Source organism: Eptatretus burgeri, chromosome 18, assembly GCF_056783735.1.
Source record: "Eptatretus burgeri isolate ZD-2024b chromosome 18, Ebu_testis_v1, whole genome shotgun sequence".
NCBI lineage: Eukaryota > Metazoa > Chordata > Myxini > Myxiniformes > Myxinidae > Eptatretus > Eptatretus burgeri.
In genome coordinates, this window is record NC_140978.1 from 27,920,781 (window position 1) to 27,935,134 (window position 14,354).

The 14,354-nt window shown below is 43.4% G+C and overlaps 1 protein-coding gene across 6 annotated transcripts in view; it reads right to left on the reverse strand.

Moving 5' to 3' along the window:
* Positions 1 to 14,354, reverse strand: part of LOC147008798 (prickle planar cell polarity protein 3-like) — a 56,121-nt gene that overhangs the window by 24,374 nt on the left and 17,393 nt on the right. For 3 of the 6 annotated variants that reach the window (XM_085864568.1, XM_085864570.1, XM_085864567.1), the window contains one exon: positions 6,243 to 6,380. The exons of the other annotated variants lie outside the window; for them this stretch is intronic. The gene's annotated coding sequence lies outside the window, so the exon portion shown is untranslated. The remainder of the gene's footprint in view (positions 1 to 6,242; positions 6,381 to 14,354) is intronic. 6 annotated transcript variants of the gene reach the window in all.

Sequence of the window (14,354 nt, forward strand, 5' to 3'; positions counted from 1 at the left end):
TCCAATGTCATTGAGAGATATTCCTAAATTTGAGAAAATGAATAATCTATCTGTTAATGTATATGGATTAACAGATACAAACAAAATTCAGATATTAAAAATTTCAAACAATTATAAAAATGATGAAACATACATTGAGCTTCTCTACTATACTTCAAAGGAAAAATCACATTATGCTTTCATCAAAAAATTATCAAGATTAACCAAATCACAACTATATAAAGAAAATGTAAAACGTATCCTTGTAAGAGATGTCTCAACTCCTTTCACACAAAACGATTAAATCAACATTCAAAATATTGTAGTAATCGTAAACCAACGATAATCAATTGACCAAAAGCAGGTTCAAACATATCATTCAAAGATTTTAACAAATATATAAAACATCCGTTTGTGATATATGCTGATTTTGAAAGTATCCTTGAAAAAATAGATACTGTTTCTCCAAATCCAAATAAATCATGCACAAGTAAATATCAAAAACATACTCCTTGTGGTTTCTATTTTTATATCAAATCATCTGTTGGTGATGAATACAAGTTAGAACTTTATAGAGGAGAAGATGCCTCAGAGGAGTTTGTAAGACGATTGGAAAAAGACTGTATAAAACTAAGAGAAATAATAGTTAAAACGTATAAACCAATGTCATTAACAAAGGGAGAGAAAAAGGAATTTCGAAAGAACAGTATCTGTCATATTTGTGAGGAAAAAATTGAGGGAGAGGTCAAGGTAAGGGATCACTGTCATCTTACTGGTAAATATAGAGGTCCAGCTCATTCCTGTTGTAATCTTAATTACAAGCCTCCAAACTTTATTCCTGTCTTTCTTCACAACAAACGCTCACTATGGCACACATCTATTTATAAATGAACTTTCAAAGACATCGGGAGATATTTCTGCCATTCCGAACACAGATCAAAAATTACATCTCATTCAAAAAACAATTCATACACCCCCCATAACCCATATCAGATTTATTGACACATACAAGTTTATGGCAAGTCCATTATCTAACTTAGCATCAAATATTAAAAAGTTAGCGAATCTTAAATCACATTTCTCAAATCAAGAAGAGATTGATCTCTCATCACAAAAGGGAATGTATCCATATGACTACATGGATTCATTTGAGAAGTTTAAAGAAACACAATTTCCTTCAAGGGAAAGTTTCTATGGCAAGTTGAATAAAACTCATATTTCCGATAGAGATTATACACAAGCTAAAAAGGTTTGGGAGAAGTTTAATAGAAAGAATCTTGGAGAATATCATGATTTGTATCTTAAAACTGATGTATTGTTATTGGCTGATGCGTTTGAAACTTTTAGAACAGTCTGTCATAATAAAAATTCTTATGGATTATATCCCGTTCACTGTTACACAGCCCCGGGTTTGGCTTGGAGTGCTTTGTTAAAAATGACAAAACAAAATTTGGAATTAATCAGTGATATAGATATGCTTTTAATAATAGAGAAGGCTAAAAGAGGAGGAATATCTCAAGTATGTTCCAAGAGATATGCTAAAGCAAATAACAAATATCTTCCTCATTATAGTAAAAATGAGGACAACTCTTACCTGATGTATTATGATGCTAACAATTTGTTTGGGTGGGCTATGTCTCAATCTTTACCTAAAGGAAAACTTCAATGGGTTAAAGAAAAACATTATGAAAAAGTTTTACAAGACATTGTTGTTTCCTCTCAAAAAGAATTGGATGAAGCTGAAGTTGGATATTATTTTGAGGTTGATTTAAAACATCCAGAATAACTTCATCACAAACATGAAGACCTACCTTATCCCCTGATAAAGAAAGTCCAAGAAAAGAATGGTTAAGTGATTACCAACAGTCATTCAATATAAAAGGTAAATCTCAAGAAAAACTACTTACTACATTAAATGATAAAGAAAGTTATCTTTTGCATCAAAGGAACTTGAGACAATATTTATCTGCTGGGTTGAGAGTGAGAAAAATTCATCGGATGTTGAAATTTAAACAAAGTCATTGGTTAAAGAAGTATATAGATTTTAATACAAAAAGGAGAACAGAAGCAAAAACAGATTTTTGAGAAGGACTTTTATAAATTCATGAATAATGCTGTATTTGGAAAGACTATGGAAAATGTTAGGAATCGACAAAACATAAGACTTACTAAATCTTGGAAACAGGCTTCAAAGTTAATTAACAGACCAACTTTTGAATGAGCAGATGTGTTTTCAGAGAACTTTTGTGCTATTCATTTGAAAAAGGAGAGTATTGAAATGGATAAACCTATTTATATAGGAACATCAATTCTTGACTTGTCAAAATCGTTAATGTATGACTATCACTATAATAATTTAAAATCAAAGTATAAGGATAATGTGTCATTGTTGTATATGGATACAGATAGTTTTATATTAGAAATTAAGACAAGTGATGTATATGGGGATATGATTGATAATATTGATACATATGATACAAGTAATTATAAGTCAGGTGATGTGTTGTTTTCATCAAAGAATAAAAAGGTTGTTGGCAAGTTTAAAGATGAATTGGGTGGAAAGGTCATGAGTGAATTTATAGGATTGAGATCAAAGTATTTTGCTTTTACGTATATTGATAATAATAACATTGAAAGGTGTGATAAGAAGCTAAAGGGAATAAAGAAAAATATAATCAAGGAAACAATAAACTTTCAACATTATTACAACTGTTTAACCTTAAAGAAGGAAGAGTGCAGAAAAATGAATACAATAAGAAGTTATAAACATCAATTGAATACAGAAGAGATAAATAAGAAAGCATGAGGAGCTTTTGATGATAAAATATATATTTTAGAGAATGGAATCAATAGTCTCCCTTCTGGTTATAAGTGTTAAGATATTGGGTTGGGAAATTTAACAGGCTACTGCCGTCTTTTTACTGATTTATAAATGATAGAACCAAGCAATAACCAAACCAAAGAGTGGAGATGTAATCAGCCTTGGTATTTGAATGGGAAACATAAAGAATGTGAGAAATATCAAATAAGTCTTATTGAAGAAGTAACCGGGGTAAAAGTAGATAAACCAAATAAGCGAATAAATTTAATTAAAAATAAGTTGGAGGATGTAAAGAAAAAAAAAATCCTTGAATGGACAGAAAAATTTGATGGTTATCAATTGAACAATGGAATTTTTTTTTACTACAATCTCAAAATGATATGTGGTTTAGGAGGTGATCAAACAAGAGCATTAAGAGAAGTTTATCATTTCATCTCTGCTCAACAAAGACACATACACCAAGAACCAAGTTCCAAAGTAATCTTTGCGAATATACTCGATGGTGATGAATGTATTAGGAAAATTAATTTATTCCCTAAAGGAGAACATGGACAAATATTCATTGGTTCGCTCTTTGAGTGGAATGAAAATATTGTTGTGGTTGACGAAATTCGCAAACCACCATTCAGGTCCCTTAGGTGAGATATCTTTGTAAGTATATGTGTAGTTAGGCCCAAACCCGTTGTTTAGAGGGAATAAATGTCATTCATGCGGGCTGCGACCCTTCTAGATAGCCGTTTTTCTTTTACTATCTGTATTTTGGACCAGCCGCCATTACTACCACCACCAACCACGTCTCAACAGCCATCACACAACAACCACCAACCGCAAAGCCGCTTCACAACAACAGCCACGACCTTTACCGTCACAACTCGCCCTCGCAACCATCGCATCACCGTCATTCCCACGCCGCTTGTGGGCACCGATACTGGACTCGTGCAGGGCTCGCACCGAGCAGCGGGTGCAAAAGCGCCGGCCTTTCCGAAGAAAACGGATCAAAAACGACTCACGCCCACTTCTGTTCCGTCCTATCGGCGAGCGTGGGGCGATTTGGCCCCGCCTCCAGGTGCGTTGGAGTAATATCGCTATATGCAAATTCATGGATCAAAAAGCATTCACGCCCACTTTTCCTCGGTCCAATGGGGAGCCAGTTAGAGGTGAAGGGTCGGAGGTAAAGGGTCGAAGGTGAAGGAGCGAGGCCACGGGGGATAAAAAGGGCCGCGTTCGCTCGCCAGGAGTCGGTCGGTGGAGTTGGGAAGGAGTAAGAGTTCGGAGGGGAGAGAGTGAAGAGTTCGGAGCCAGTGAAGAGTTGGGACGAGTCAAGAGAGGAGACGGAGAGGGCGGTTGGACGGAGCTGTGGAGAGGTGGCGGCGGCGAAGGCGGTCGAGGGGGTGCTCGTGTCGGAGTCGGGGAGCTGCGGAGGGAGAGGCCGGCGGCGCGACCGAGGTCGTGGTGGAGACGCTCGTCGCGGGACCCGAGACAGGGAGATATCCACCCCCCCCCGAGCATCAACAACCCCCTCCTGTTTCCCCCCGCGCTGAGATAGTGCGAGAAGGGGGCCCCGTTCCCACCCCCTACCAGACACTGTCCGCGAGGCCCGCGGAGTCGGGGCGCCACCGCCATCTTGCGGCTCATCATCAGACGGGTAGGCCCGACGCGGTCTCGGCCCCAGGCCCGCCTACCCCCCTCATCCTTGAGGGTGGTCCTTTTCTTTTGCTTTGAGTGTATGTGTTGTCGGCGCCGTCTGTGAAGTAAAACTGTATAAGTGTTGCCGTGTGCTCGGTAGTCGGTTAGATCTGCATTGTTGCATTTGCTTTTTGTGTAATATTGTGTTTCTTATTCTTTTACATTTGCTTTTGGTGTAATTGTATATGTGTGCTTTCCGTTCATCGTGAAATAAATGTGCTTTATGTTGAACTGTTTTCCCGCTTCGCTTCGTCTTTTTCTCTATCGAATCTCCATCTTACTTCACGTAAAGGGTTGGTCGTGGGCTAAAACGCCCGATAATTAATCGAACCGTCGAGGCCGACGATAACACCGCTCGGTTATCCCGATAGTACGGAACGGGTCGCTTAAAGTGGCCCGTGTCCGAAGTCGACCTGCGGCGAGGTGCGATCGCCCGGTCTACCCTCCGTGTGGGTACTTAGGTAGGTCGAATTTGGCGAGCAACCCTATCCCATGCGGGGGGCCGATTGGCACGATCGTGGTGAGGCCGAAAGGCCCACCCGTGACTAGTTCCCGGCGTTAGTCCGAGAGGGTCACGACGGGATTGTCCGTCCGGTGGGCGACGTGCTGCGATTCGAGTTATGTGGCCGCTCGCACGCCGGCGGGCGCGAATCCGCAACAATATAAAGGGAAAGAAGTGCTTTAATCAGTAAGTCTCAATTTTACATTTGCTTGAATGAGAGGGGGAGGAAATCAGTCTCCTATTTTGGGCTTGAGTCAGTCTCAATTTTACATTTGCTTGTATGGGAGGGGGAGGAAATCAGTCATATTTTGGGCCTTGAGTCAGAGAGTTTTTCCCTTTTTCCCCATTCATTTGAATGGCTGCCTCAGAAGCCCCATTTATCCTCTACTGACAGGCCACAGGTAAAAACAGGATAAGGAAAACCAAATGAGAGCTCAAAAGGTTAAAGATGGCCCATCGTTGAGTGTGCGTGATTCTCATCAGCTTCTGCTGTAAACATACAGTGCAAGAGCTGCAGTGGCAATGTTGTGAAGTAGGACCTGTCTGAGCAGACTTCAGGAACTACAGACATCAAACAAGCCCACTAAGTGACCTTTGTGGCTTGACGAGTATTAATGAGTGGCCAGTGAGAATTCCAAAGAGTGCGACAGCACGAAAGGCTCCTGGTTCATTGAAGGCCTCGTATCGAGTGAAAAATACTATTGGATAATGTGCATTGCTAAGAAAAAAATAAAAAATAAAAAATAAAACACAACCTTCTCCTAATTACCCTTGCTCTCCCCAACCTCAAATGCGAAATTGATTAATTGACCACTGCCCAGCTCCTGGGGCCTCCGGTGTGCTGCTGTTAAATGCCTTTGCCATTTCTGAGACATTTCAAAGTTGAAAAAATGAACAGTGATGGCAACGCTGCAGGTGTCCCAGTGAATAAATAAATGCCTGTTATTATTGAAGTGCAGCCTTTTACCCCCAGCTGTCCAATCACCATTTCTGTTGCCACATTGATGGAGATCATCATGTAGTAGGAGAACGTTGCAGTATTGGTAGTGTGTTATGGCACGAGATGTCATTATGGTGTGTCTTTGAGAAAACAGCAAATGTACATTGCTAATTACATGATATTGGACAACAATGCACAGAAATGTGAACAATTCCTACAACCCTTTTCAAATACGGTTAATTGGGGATCGACAAGGACTGGTGGGTTAACATTAAGAGCTGGAGGTTAATGTCATTTTAAAGGCTCTGGCATACCCTGTCTGGTTTTCTGGCCAGCCCCTGAGGGTTCATCCCCAAGTTGGTTTCATCACGTCAATCTGAGCATTCGACACTTTCCAGGGTGAATCCACCTCCTCAGTTTTTTTTTTTTGAATGCATACAGTGTCAAGGCTCCTGGAAGAGCAAGAACACAGAACGGATTAGGACACAACACAACAAAAGGAACAGTAGAAAGAGAAGGGGTTAATGCCAATGGCAGGGCTGAGGCAGAAAATAGACCGAGAGGGATAAACAACGGATCCGAGTAATGATGAGAGGTGGGTGAGACCACAAGGGGTGGACAAGAGCAATACAGAAGCAAAGTTTTGGGAATGGGGGTTGGGGGGAGGGGGAGCACTGGTTTAATCGGGAGAGAAAAGATCATGGTTTTCGATGGGGGATTATCTGAGATGGTGGTGAACAGCTGTCTTGAAGACCTGGATGGAAGAATGTCCTTCTGAAGGAGTTTAATGTCCATCTGAGGTAAGGCACGCACATTGATGAATCGCCCTGCCTGCGAGACACCAGGTCGACCCTGTCGAAGAGCCGACATTCGATCACAAGCCAGACGGCCTCGTTTTGAAGCATTTCTCACATTTGTGAGGTTTATTTTGTTTGTTTGTGTATTTCGTTGACACTCAGCATAACAAAAATGCACACAGTCGACTTTCCCAATAACTGCATTTAGTCAACTCCATTCTTGAATCTATCACTTGGAAGACCGTTGAGGTCTGGAGGTAAACTGTTCCAGATTTTGTCGGCTTTTGCGATGAAGGTGTAGTTATGCTTCTTCTTCTTCCTCTTTCGTATGCAGCACAAGGCTGCAAGTATCATCATTGGTTAGGGGGCACAGTTGTGCTGCTGATTCAATTCCCAATGTAGGTTTGGGAAGGAATTGGAGATCTGTTTAAGGTTCAGGCGAAATCTCGCCTACTCTTTGCGAAGGACACCGGGGAATTTTTAACATTCACAAACTAATGCTGACAGATGGGACACCTAGTTTCATGTCCATCCGAGGGACGGCACACACAATGATGAATTTCCCTGCCTGCGAGCTACCAGGTTGAGAGTTTATAGCTGAGCTAAGATTCAATACCAGGCGAGATAACTCAGTGGTGAGTGTACATACAAGCGAGATCTAGGCCAACCTGCTGGCCCACCAATCATGTGAGCAGCTCAAAAATAAAGGTACTATATGACTGCATGGGCTTTCAGTGGTGCAGTCCTGAGTTAGATCTGTGATTGGACCTGTGTCAGGTCAAGCCAGATTATATCTGTGACTTGCTACAGGTATCATGCAAACCTGTACTAACCTGTTTCATGGTCGGGTTGTCGGCGACCAAACCGTCTCCCACACCAAGTTTCTTGGTGAGGAGGGTGTATGATATGAACACCTAGCAGGATAAAGAACAAAACCTGTCAAAGGGCAGAGGAGCTCCTTGTGAGCCAATGGCCATCCAGTTCTAATGCCCAACTGTGTCTGCGGACGTCCTCCTGCAGTTGTGTTACTTTATTTGCACTCCGGCCACCGTAAAACACTTCATTCCGCAAAGCCCACAAATGTAAGGAAATCCGAAAACCCACTCCATGGGAGTACCTCCTGTGTACAGGTACAGTACAGGGCAGCTCACCGGGTGACGGGATTGGGGCAAAGCCTTCCGGACCCACATTCCTTGACGACAGGAGGAACCCACGGGGTAAACCTGCAGGGTCAGATTGCGGTGGTGTGTGGCGGAGTGGTGCTGAGGTGTCGTCCACCAGATGGCAGTCTCCTTGGGTTAACCTGAGGCGGTCCCTTCGGGTGGAAGCCTGGAATGTCCTATCTTTAAGAGAGGATAACCACCTGTCTCTGTTATCATCTGAGCTCAGGCGATCTGAGATGGTGGTTATCATCTGAGAGCTCAGGCGATCTGACACCATTGGTATTGCAGCAGTCTCTGAGGTCCAGAGACTGGATAGTGGTGAGATCATGGCGGGTGGTTACACCTACGATTGGTCTGGCCGCTCTGATGGTTACCATGCCCAAGGAGTTGCTGTTGCTGTGTCCAATAAGCTGACTCCAATGATAATTGAGGTAGAACCGGTCAACAGCGTATTATGAGACGAAGGATTTGTCACTCCTTTGGGTGTCGTTTCCCTGGTCTCCATACATGATCCGACTGAGGTGAGTGATCTCACCGAGAAGGACGCATTCTATGCCGCGCTCGAGTCTGTGGTTGATCAGCGCCCCAGGCATAAGCCTGGTGTTGGCTTAGTGGTTAGGGTGGTGGATTGGGATCCTAGGGTCCTAAGTTCAAGTCCCGTTGGCCGCTGAATTAATACACCAGGGGGTTGACTCAGCCTGTCGTCCTTCCGAGGTCGGCGAAATGAGTAGCAGGGTGTACTGGTAGAGGGGCACTGCATCAGCAACACAGTCGCGCTTCCACGAAATGATAGCTATCATGGCAGCTATGCTTCCATACGCTAGAAGAAGAAGTGCCCCAGGCGAGTCTCGTCTTGGTGAATTTCAGTGCATCAACTGGAACTGATGGGGATGGCTATGAGACATGTGTTGCTCCCCATGGGTCTGTAACTGTGAACTAGAATAGCACCAAGTTTCTTTACTTTGCAAGAAGTCATGGACTTAGGGTGGCTGGTTCATGGTTTCAGCACACACAGGCTCATCGCTGGACTAGGTATTCCAGCGCTGGTGGTGTGGCAAAGGAGATTCACCATGTGCTCGATGATGGTCGCTGGAGGATGATCCAGAACTGCAGGGTCTCCCAGAGTGCTCAGATCCTCAAAACAGACCACAGGCTTGTTGTAACAACTCTGAAGTTGCAGCTAAAATCCGGGAGAATGGTACCATCCCAACCAAGGCTGGATGTTGGCAAGCTCAAGAATGAGAGGGTAGCTGAGGAGTTTGTGAACTCGCTGAGTGGGGATTTGGGGGGTCTGGGTGCTTTGGGGAATCCTGAAGAGTTGTGGAGTGCCTTCAAGACCATTGTCCTTGATGTTGCCTGGTGGATGTCTTGGAACTCACTGGAGGGTGAAGAAGAACTTTGTCTTTCAAGGGACACTGGATACCATTGACCGGAGTCGCAAGGCCAGGCTTAATGGCAGAGCTGAGTTGTTCAGGGAGCTGAGGCATAAAACTGCATGTACGCCAAGGGTGGACAAGGAGGTCTATATGTGAGGAATATGTGAAGAGGTAGAGCATCACCTGTGGTCAAGTGATTCTCGTCCTGCTTACAGGGGAATTCGTGCATTGCGTTCCTCCAAGCCTGTCCCTCGGTGTACTGGAGTTAGAGCGGAGGGTGGTGGGCTCTTGACAGATGAATCCGAAGTAAAGGCCCGGTGGGCAGGTTACTTTGAGCGGCTGTACCAGGCTGATCCACCAGCTGTCGAGTTGGATGTCAAGAGTGTTACTACCCTGTTGCTGATGCTACAATCAACTGTGATCTACTTTTGTTTGTGGAAACAGGCTGCAGTGAACCGATTGAAATGGGGTGAAGCTCCTGGGATCTGTGGCATCCATGCTGAACTTCTCAAGACTGGTGGAAATGCTGTACTCGTGTCAATGCATGCAGTTGTACTCTGCCATCATCCCAACAGACTGGAAGAGGGGCCGTGTTGTCCCTTTCTGGAAAGGGAAGGGTGATCGCCAGGACTGCAACAACTGCCGAGAGTTGAAGCTGCTCACAGTGCCGGGCAAGGTCTTTGCTTGGATAATTATTGATAGGGTTCGCCACCATCTGCTTGAGCACCAGCGTCTAGAGCAGTCAGGCCTTACACCAAAGAGGTCAACGATTGACCATATCCTTGCGCTTCGTGGGAAAGCAGGTGAGAGTTTCAGCAGGGGCTGCTTGCAGCCGATGTTGATCTCTGCAAAACATTCAATTCAGTGAATTGCGATGCCTTCTCAAGGAATTTTTGTCTTCATAGGGTGCCACCAAAACTGATCAATCTGATGTCTGAACACTACTCTGGAACTGAGAGTGCTGTGAGATGTGGTGATACCATCTCCGACTTATTTCCCGTTGTTACTGGAGTTCATCATGTTACAATAGACATTTGGGTCGGGCCTGGGGAGTCATGGATTCACTGGATCATGGGGTGTGGCGCTGCTGGTACCTGTGCGGGAGGACGAAAGTCCGAATCGTCAGGTCCATGGTGCTTCCATCCAGTCTTGCTCTATGGATGTGAGACTTGGACTCTGACCAGGGATCTGAGATGGAGACTTAATTCCTTTGGTTCCAGGACTCTGGAGAATCCTTGGCTATCGCTGGTTGGTCTTTGTGTCCAACAAGCGGTTGCTGAGAGACTCAAATGAGATTTGATACCAGCGTAGTCCGTGAGCATCAGCAGTGGCTGTATGGCCATGTGGCTCGTTTTCCTGATGCTGATCCTGCTCACCAGATTCTCTCAGCGAGGGAGCCTCGTGAGTGGAAGCCAATGGGCCGATCACGTGCCTCGTCGTTGCAACAGGTTGATCAGTATCTCAAGGAGATGGGAATGGGCCAGGCATATGCCTGGGGGATGGCCAGACGGAGGCCCCTAGAATACCGGCGGAAAGTGGACGGAGAGACGCGCTGCTCTGGTGCATGCTCCCATACCTGACCTGAGTCCTGAGAGGTGGTATTTGTGTATCCTCCACAAAATCCCCAGGCCTCAGGATGTTAAAGATTGGGTACCTTTTGGTCGTGTATGGGATGAAAAGCAGCCGAGGGTCCAAGCCTTTTTTCTATTTTTCAATATACAGTGCAGAATTAAGGCTCGTGAAAGAGCTAGAACACTGAACAGATCAGGACGTAACAGACCAAAAGAAACAGTAGTGGGGGGGGGGGCAGGGGGGAGACACCAACAGCAGGGCTGAAGGACAAATTATAAGGAGACTTGGAAATAAGAGGGATGTGGAGAAGAATGAGGGGTGGATGAGGATGCATTGAGTGGACAAGACGGAGACAGAAGCAAACACTCAGGAAGGAAAAAAACTTGGAATTTGGAGGGAGGTAGGCTTTGGGTGTGAGGGGAGACAGACAGGCAGTGGAGGGGGAGGGGTGAGGGGGGATAAAGGTGGTAGATAAGATCATGGATTTGGATTGGGGATGATCTGAGGTGGTGGTGAACAGCTGTCTTGAAGACTTGGAGGGAAGAATGAGATTGAAGAGAATGTGGAAGTTGGTTCCACAGGCTGGAGAAAAGAGGAATGAATGAGTTGAAGTGAACAGTGATTCTGGATTTTGGGAGTTTAACAAGAAGGGGGTTGATAGTGTATGGTGCACTGTGTACATGCTGCAGAAATCAGGGTGGGGGGGAGCACTGAGAGAGCAGAGGGTGCAAGACCAGAAAGGAGGTGGTAGATTACAGAGAGACCACCGAGCAGTCTGTGATAGTAAATTGTTCATAGACTCACCGACCATAGACTCAGCTTCATCCTGGGAAATTACAATTATTTTGAAGGCCTTGGTTTCAATGGCACCAAGCTGAGTAAGGTGTAAGGCAGGGGTACCAGCCGAGAGGGAAGAGGCACCAGCCCAGTACTCACTCCATCAAGCTGTGGATGAAAGCCTTGTAGGTGGAGAGGAACTCAGGTGTGCCAAGAAAGATCATGGCTGACAGTGAGACGCAGGAGCTTGAATGATTGAACTTCGAGGGGATTGTTAAGGAAGTAGATGGAAGGGTTTGTCAGATGGTTCTTTCCGAGAGAGATGGTGAGAGTGTGAGATTTGTCAGGATTGAAAAACATGTCCAAGTGTTTGACCAGCTTTTGATATTTTTCAAGGTCTGAAGAGGTCTTCCTGTCTGAAGGATGAGGGATGCCACGGCAGAGGGTGGAGTCATCAGCAAATAGATAAACCAATGTCACCCCCAGGGTGACCAGTATCTTGCCAAAATGTGAACATGAGTGACTTATTTATTCGATTAAAGTTACTCAAAAAATAAGGGTTTTCGTCGACCTTGATGCTTGACCTTTTTGTGACCTTGACCTTTGACCTTGACCTTTATATTTTAATACGGTTAATGGTATCTCTCCAGGACCGTTGTACATGAAATCAAGAGATTTTGATGAGAACTGAGGAAATAAAATTTTCATGAAAAATCCTTTTTTTCGTCATGATGTCATCAAATGATGTCATAGCGTCAAACTTTTGACAGATCTGGAAAGCACTTATGAAGCGCTTTCATATGAGGTATTACTCGATATGGTATCTAAGATTTCAAAATTTGACATTGGGGTCAAAAACTTTCGACCTCCAGCGCTAACCATGAAGGTCAAGGCCGATCGCCATCAAAAATTAATCAGCTGAGCGCCAGATCAAGAACTATATTCCCATGAAGTTTGAAGACGATCCGATCAAAATTACTCAAAAAATAAGGGTTTCGTCGACTCTCCTGATTTGCGACAAAGTGACCTTGACCTTTGACCTTGAAAATTTTATGTGCTGAAAGGGACCTCTATAGGCCTCTGATATGCGAAGTTACAAAAATTCCCAATGATAACTGTGCTCTGCAGAATGATCGATACGTGATTTCAGACAAACCAAAAAAAAACAAAACATACAATCTGACTAACATATCTTGCAAAAACTTTGTTTTGGCAAGATAAAAAATAAAACCAATGTCACCCATAGGGTGACCCGTATCTTGCCAAAAGGTGACCATGTGTGACTTCTTTAAGGTCACACTGAGGTGAACAGAGCTGCTATCCACCAGGAGCGATTCCTTGAGGAATATCTGCCGACGACAGATTCCGATGGGAATCGTTCTACAGAGTAACCATGAAAAATATGCGTTTGCCTCATAACGTCACCAAATGATGTCATAATGTTTCAAGCTTGACATATCTAGAAAGCACTCATCGAGGTGTTCAATTTGAGGTATTACACGATATGTTACCTAAGATTTCAAAATTTGACCTTGGGGTCAAAAACTTTGGACCTCCAGCGCTAACCGTGAAGGTCAAGGCCGATCGCCACCAAAAATTAATCAGCTGAGCGCCAGACCATGAAGTATATTTCCATGAAGTTTGAAGACGATTCGATCAAAATTACTCAAAAAAAATAAGGGTTTCGTCGACTCCCCTGATTTGCGACAAAGTGACCTTGACCTTTGACCTTGAAAATTTTATGCGCTGAAAGGGACCTCTATAGGCCTCTGATATATATGCGAAGTTACAAAAATTTCCAATGATAACTATGCTCTGCAGAGTGATCGATACATGATTACAGACAAACAAAAACAAACAAACAAAAAAAAAACGTACAAGCTGACTAACATATCTTGCCAAAACTTCGTTTTGGCAAGATAATAAAGAGGATTTTCCAGTCAGAGAGATCAGTTATGAAGATCAGGAATAGAACTGGGCCCAGGACACTGTCTTGGAACACTCCAGAAATGCAAGTTACAAAGCAAAGGAGCAGATTTTTTTTGTAGAGGGTGGGGGTTGTTTTAACTCTGATTAAACAAAGAAAACGTTTTGTCATTCACAAATTGTATCGATTTAAAATTGTAATTAATAACCAGTGCATTGCCTTAAATGCCATGTTTTGATACATCAGCAATAAAAAGTTTGACAAAATGTTGTTTTACAGTTTTGTTTTGCATTCCTGGAGCAGCACCACAATTGGCCTGCAACTGTCAAAATGGATGAACAATACCATCATTGTGGAGAAACCTGCCAGCAAAAATCAATCCCTTCGAATTAACATATTCTGCACAACTCTGTCTCTTTACATGCATATTATATATATATATATATATATATATATATATATATATATATATATATATATATATATATATATATATATATATATATATATATATATATATATATATATATATATATATATATATATCTGAGGGTGGACGATCAAAGGACACGTGGAACTACCGGATCAAGCGGCGAGTTCACGGTGAACTCGGGGGATGTGTCCACAGGAACAATGGATTTTTATTTATGAAGAGATTTGCCCAACAGAACACGTGGCTGGTCACATTGATTCAACTTTGCTTAAAAATAAACTCCAGAAGAATGACAATATTTCCTCTCCGTAAGAAGAATGAGAACAGATCTCACAAACTCACCGATGGCACGTGATACCTAACTGTCCCCTTCCCTGACTT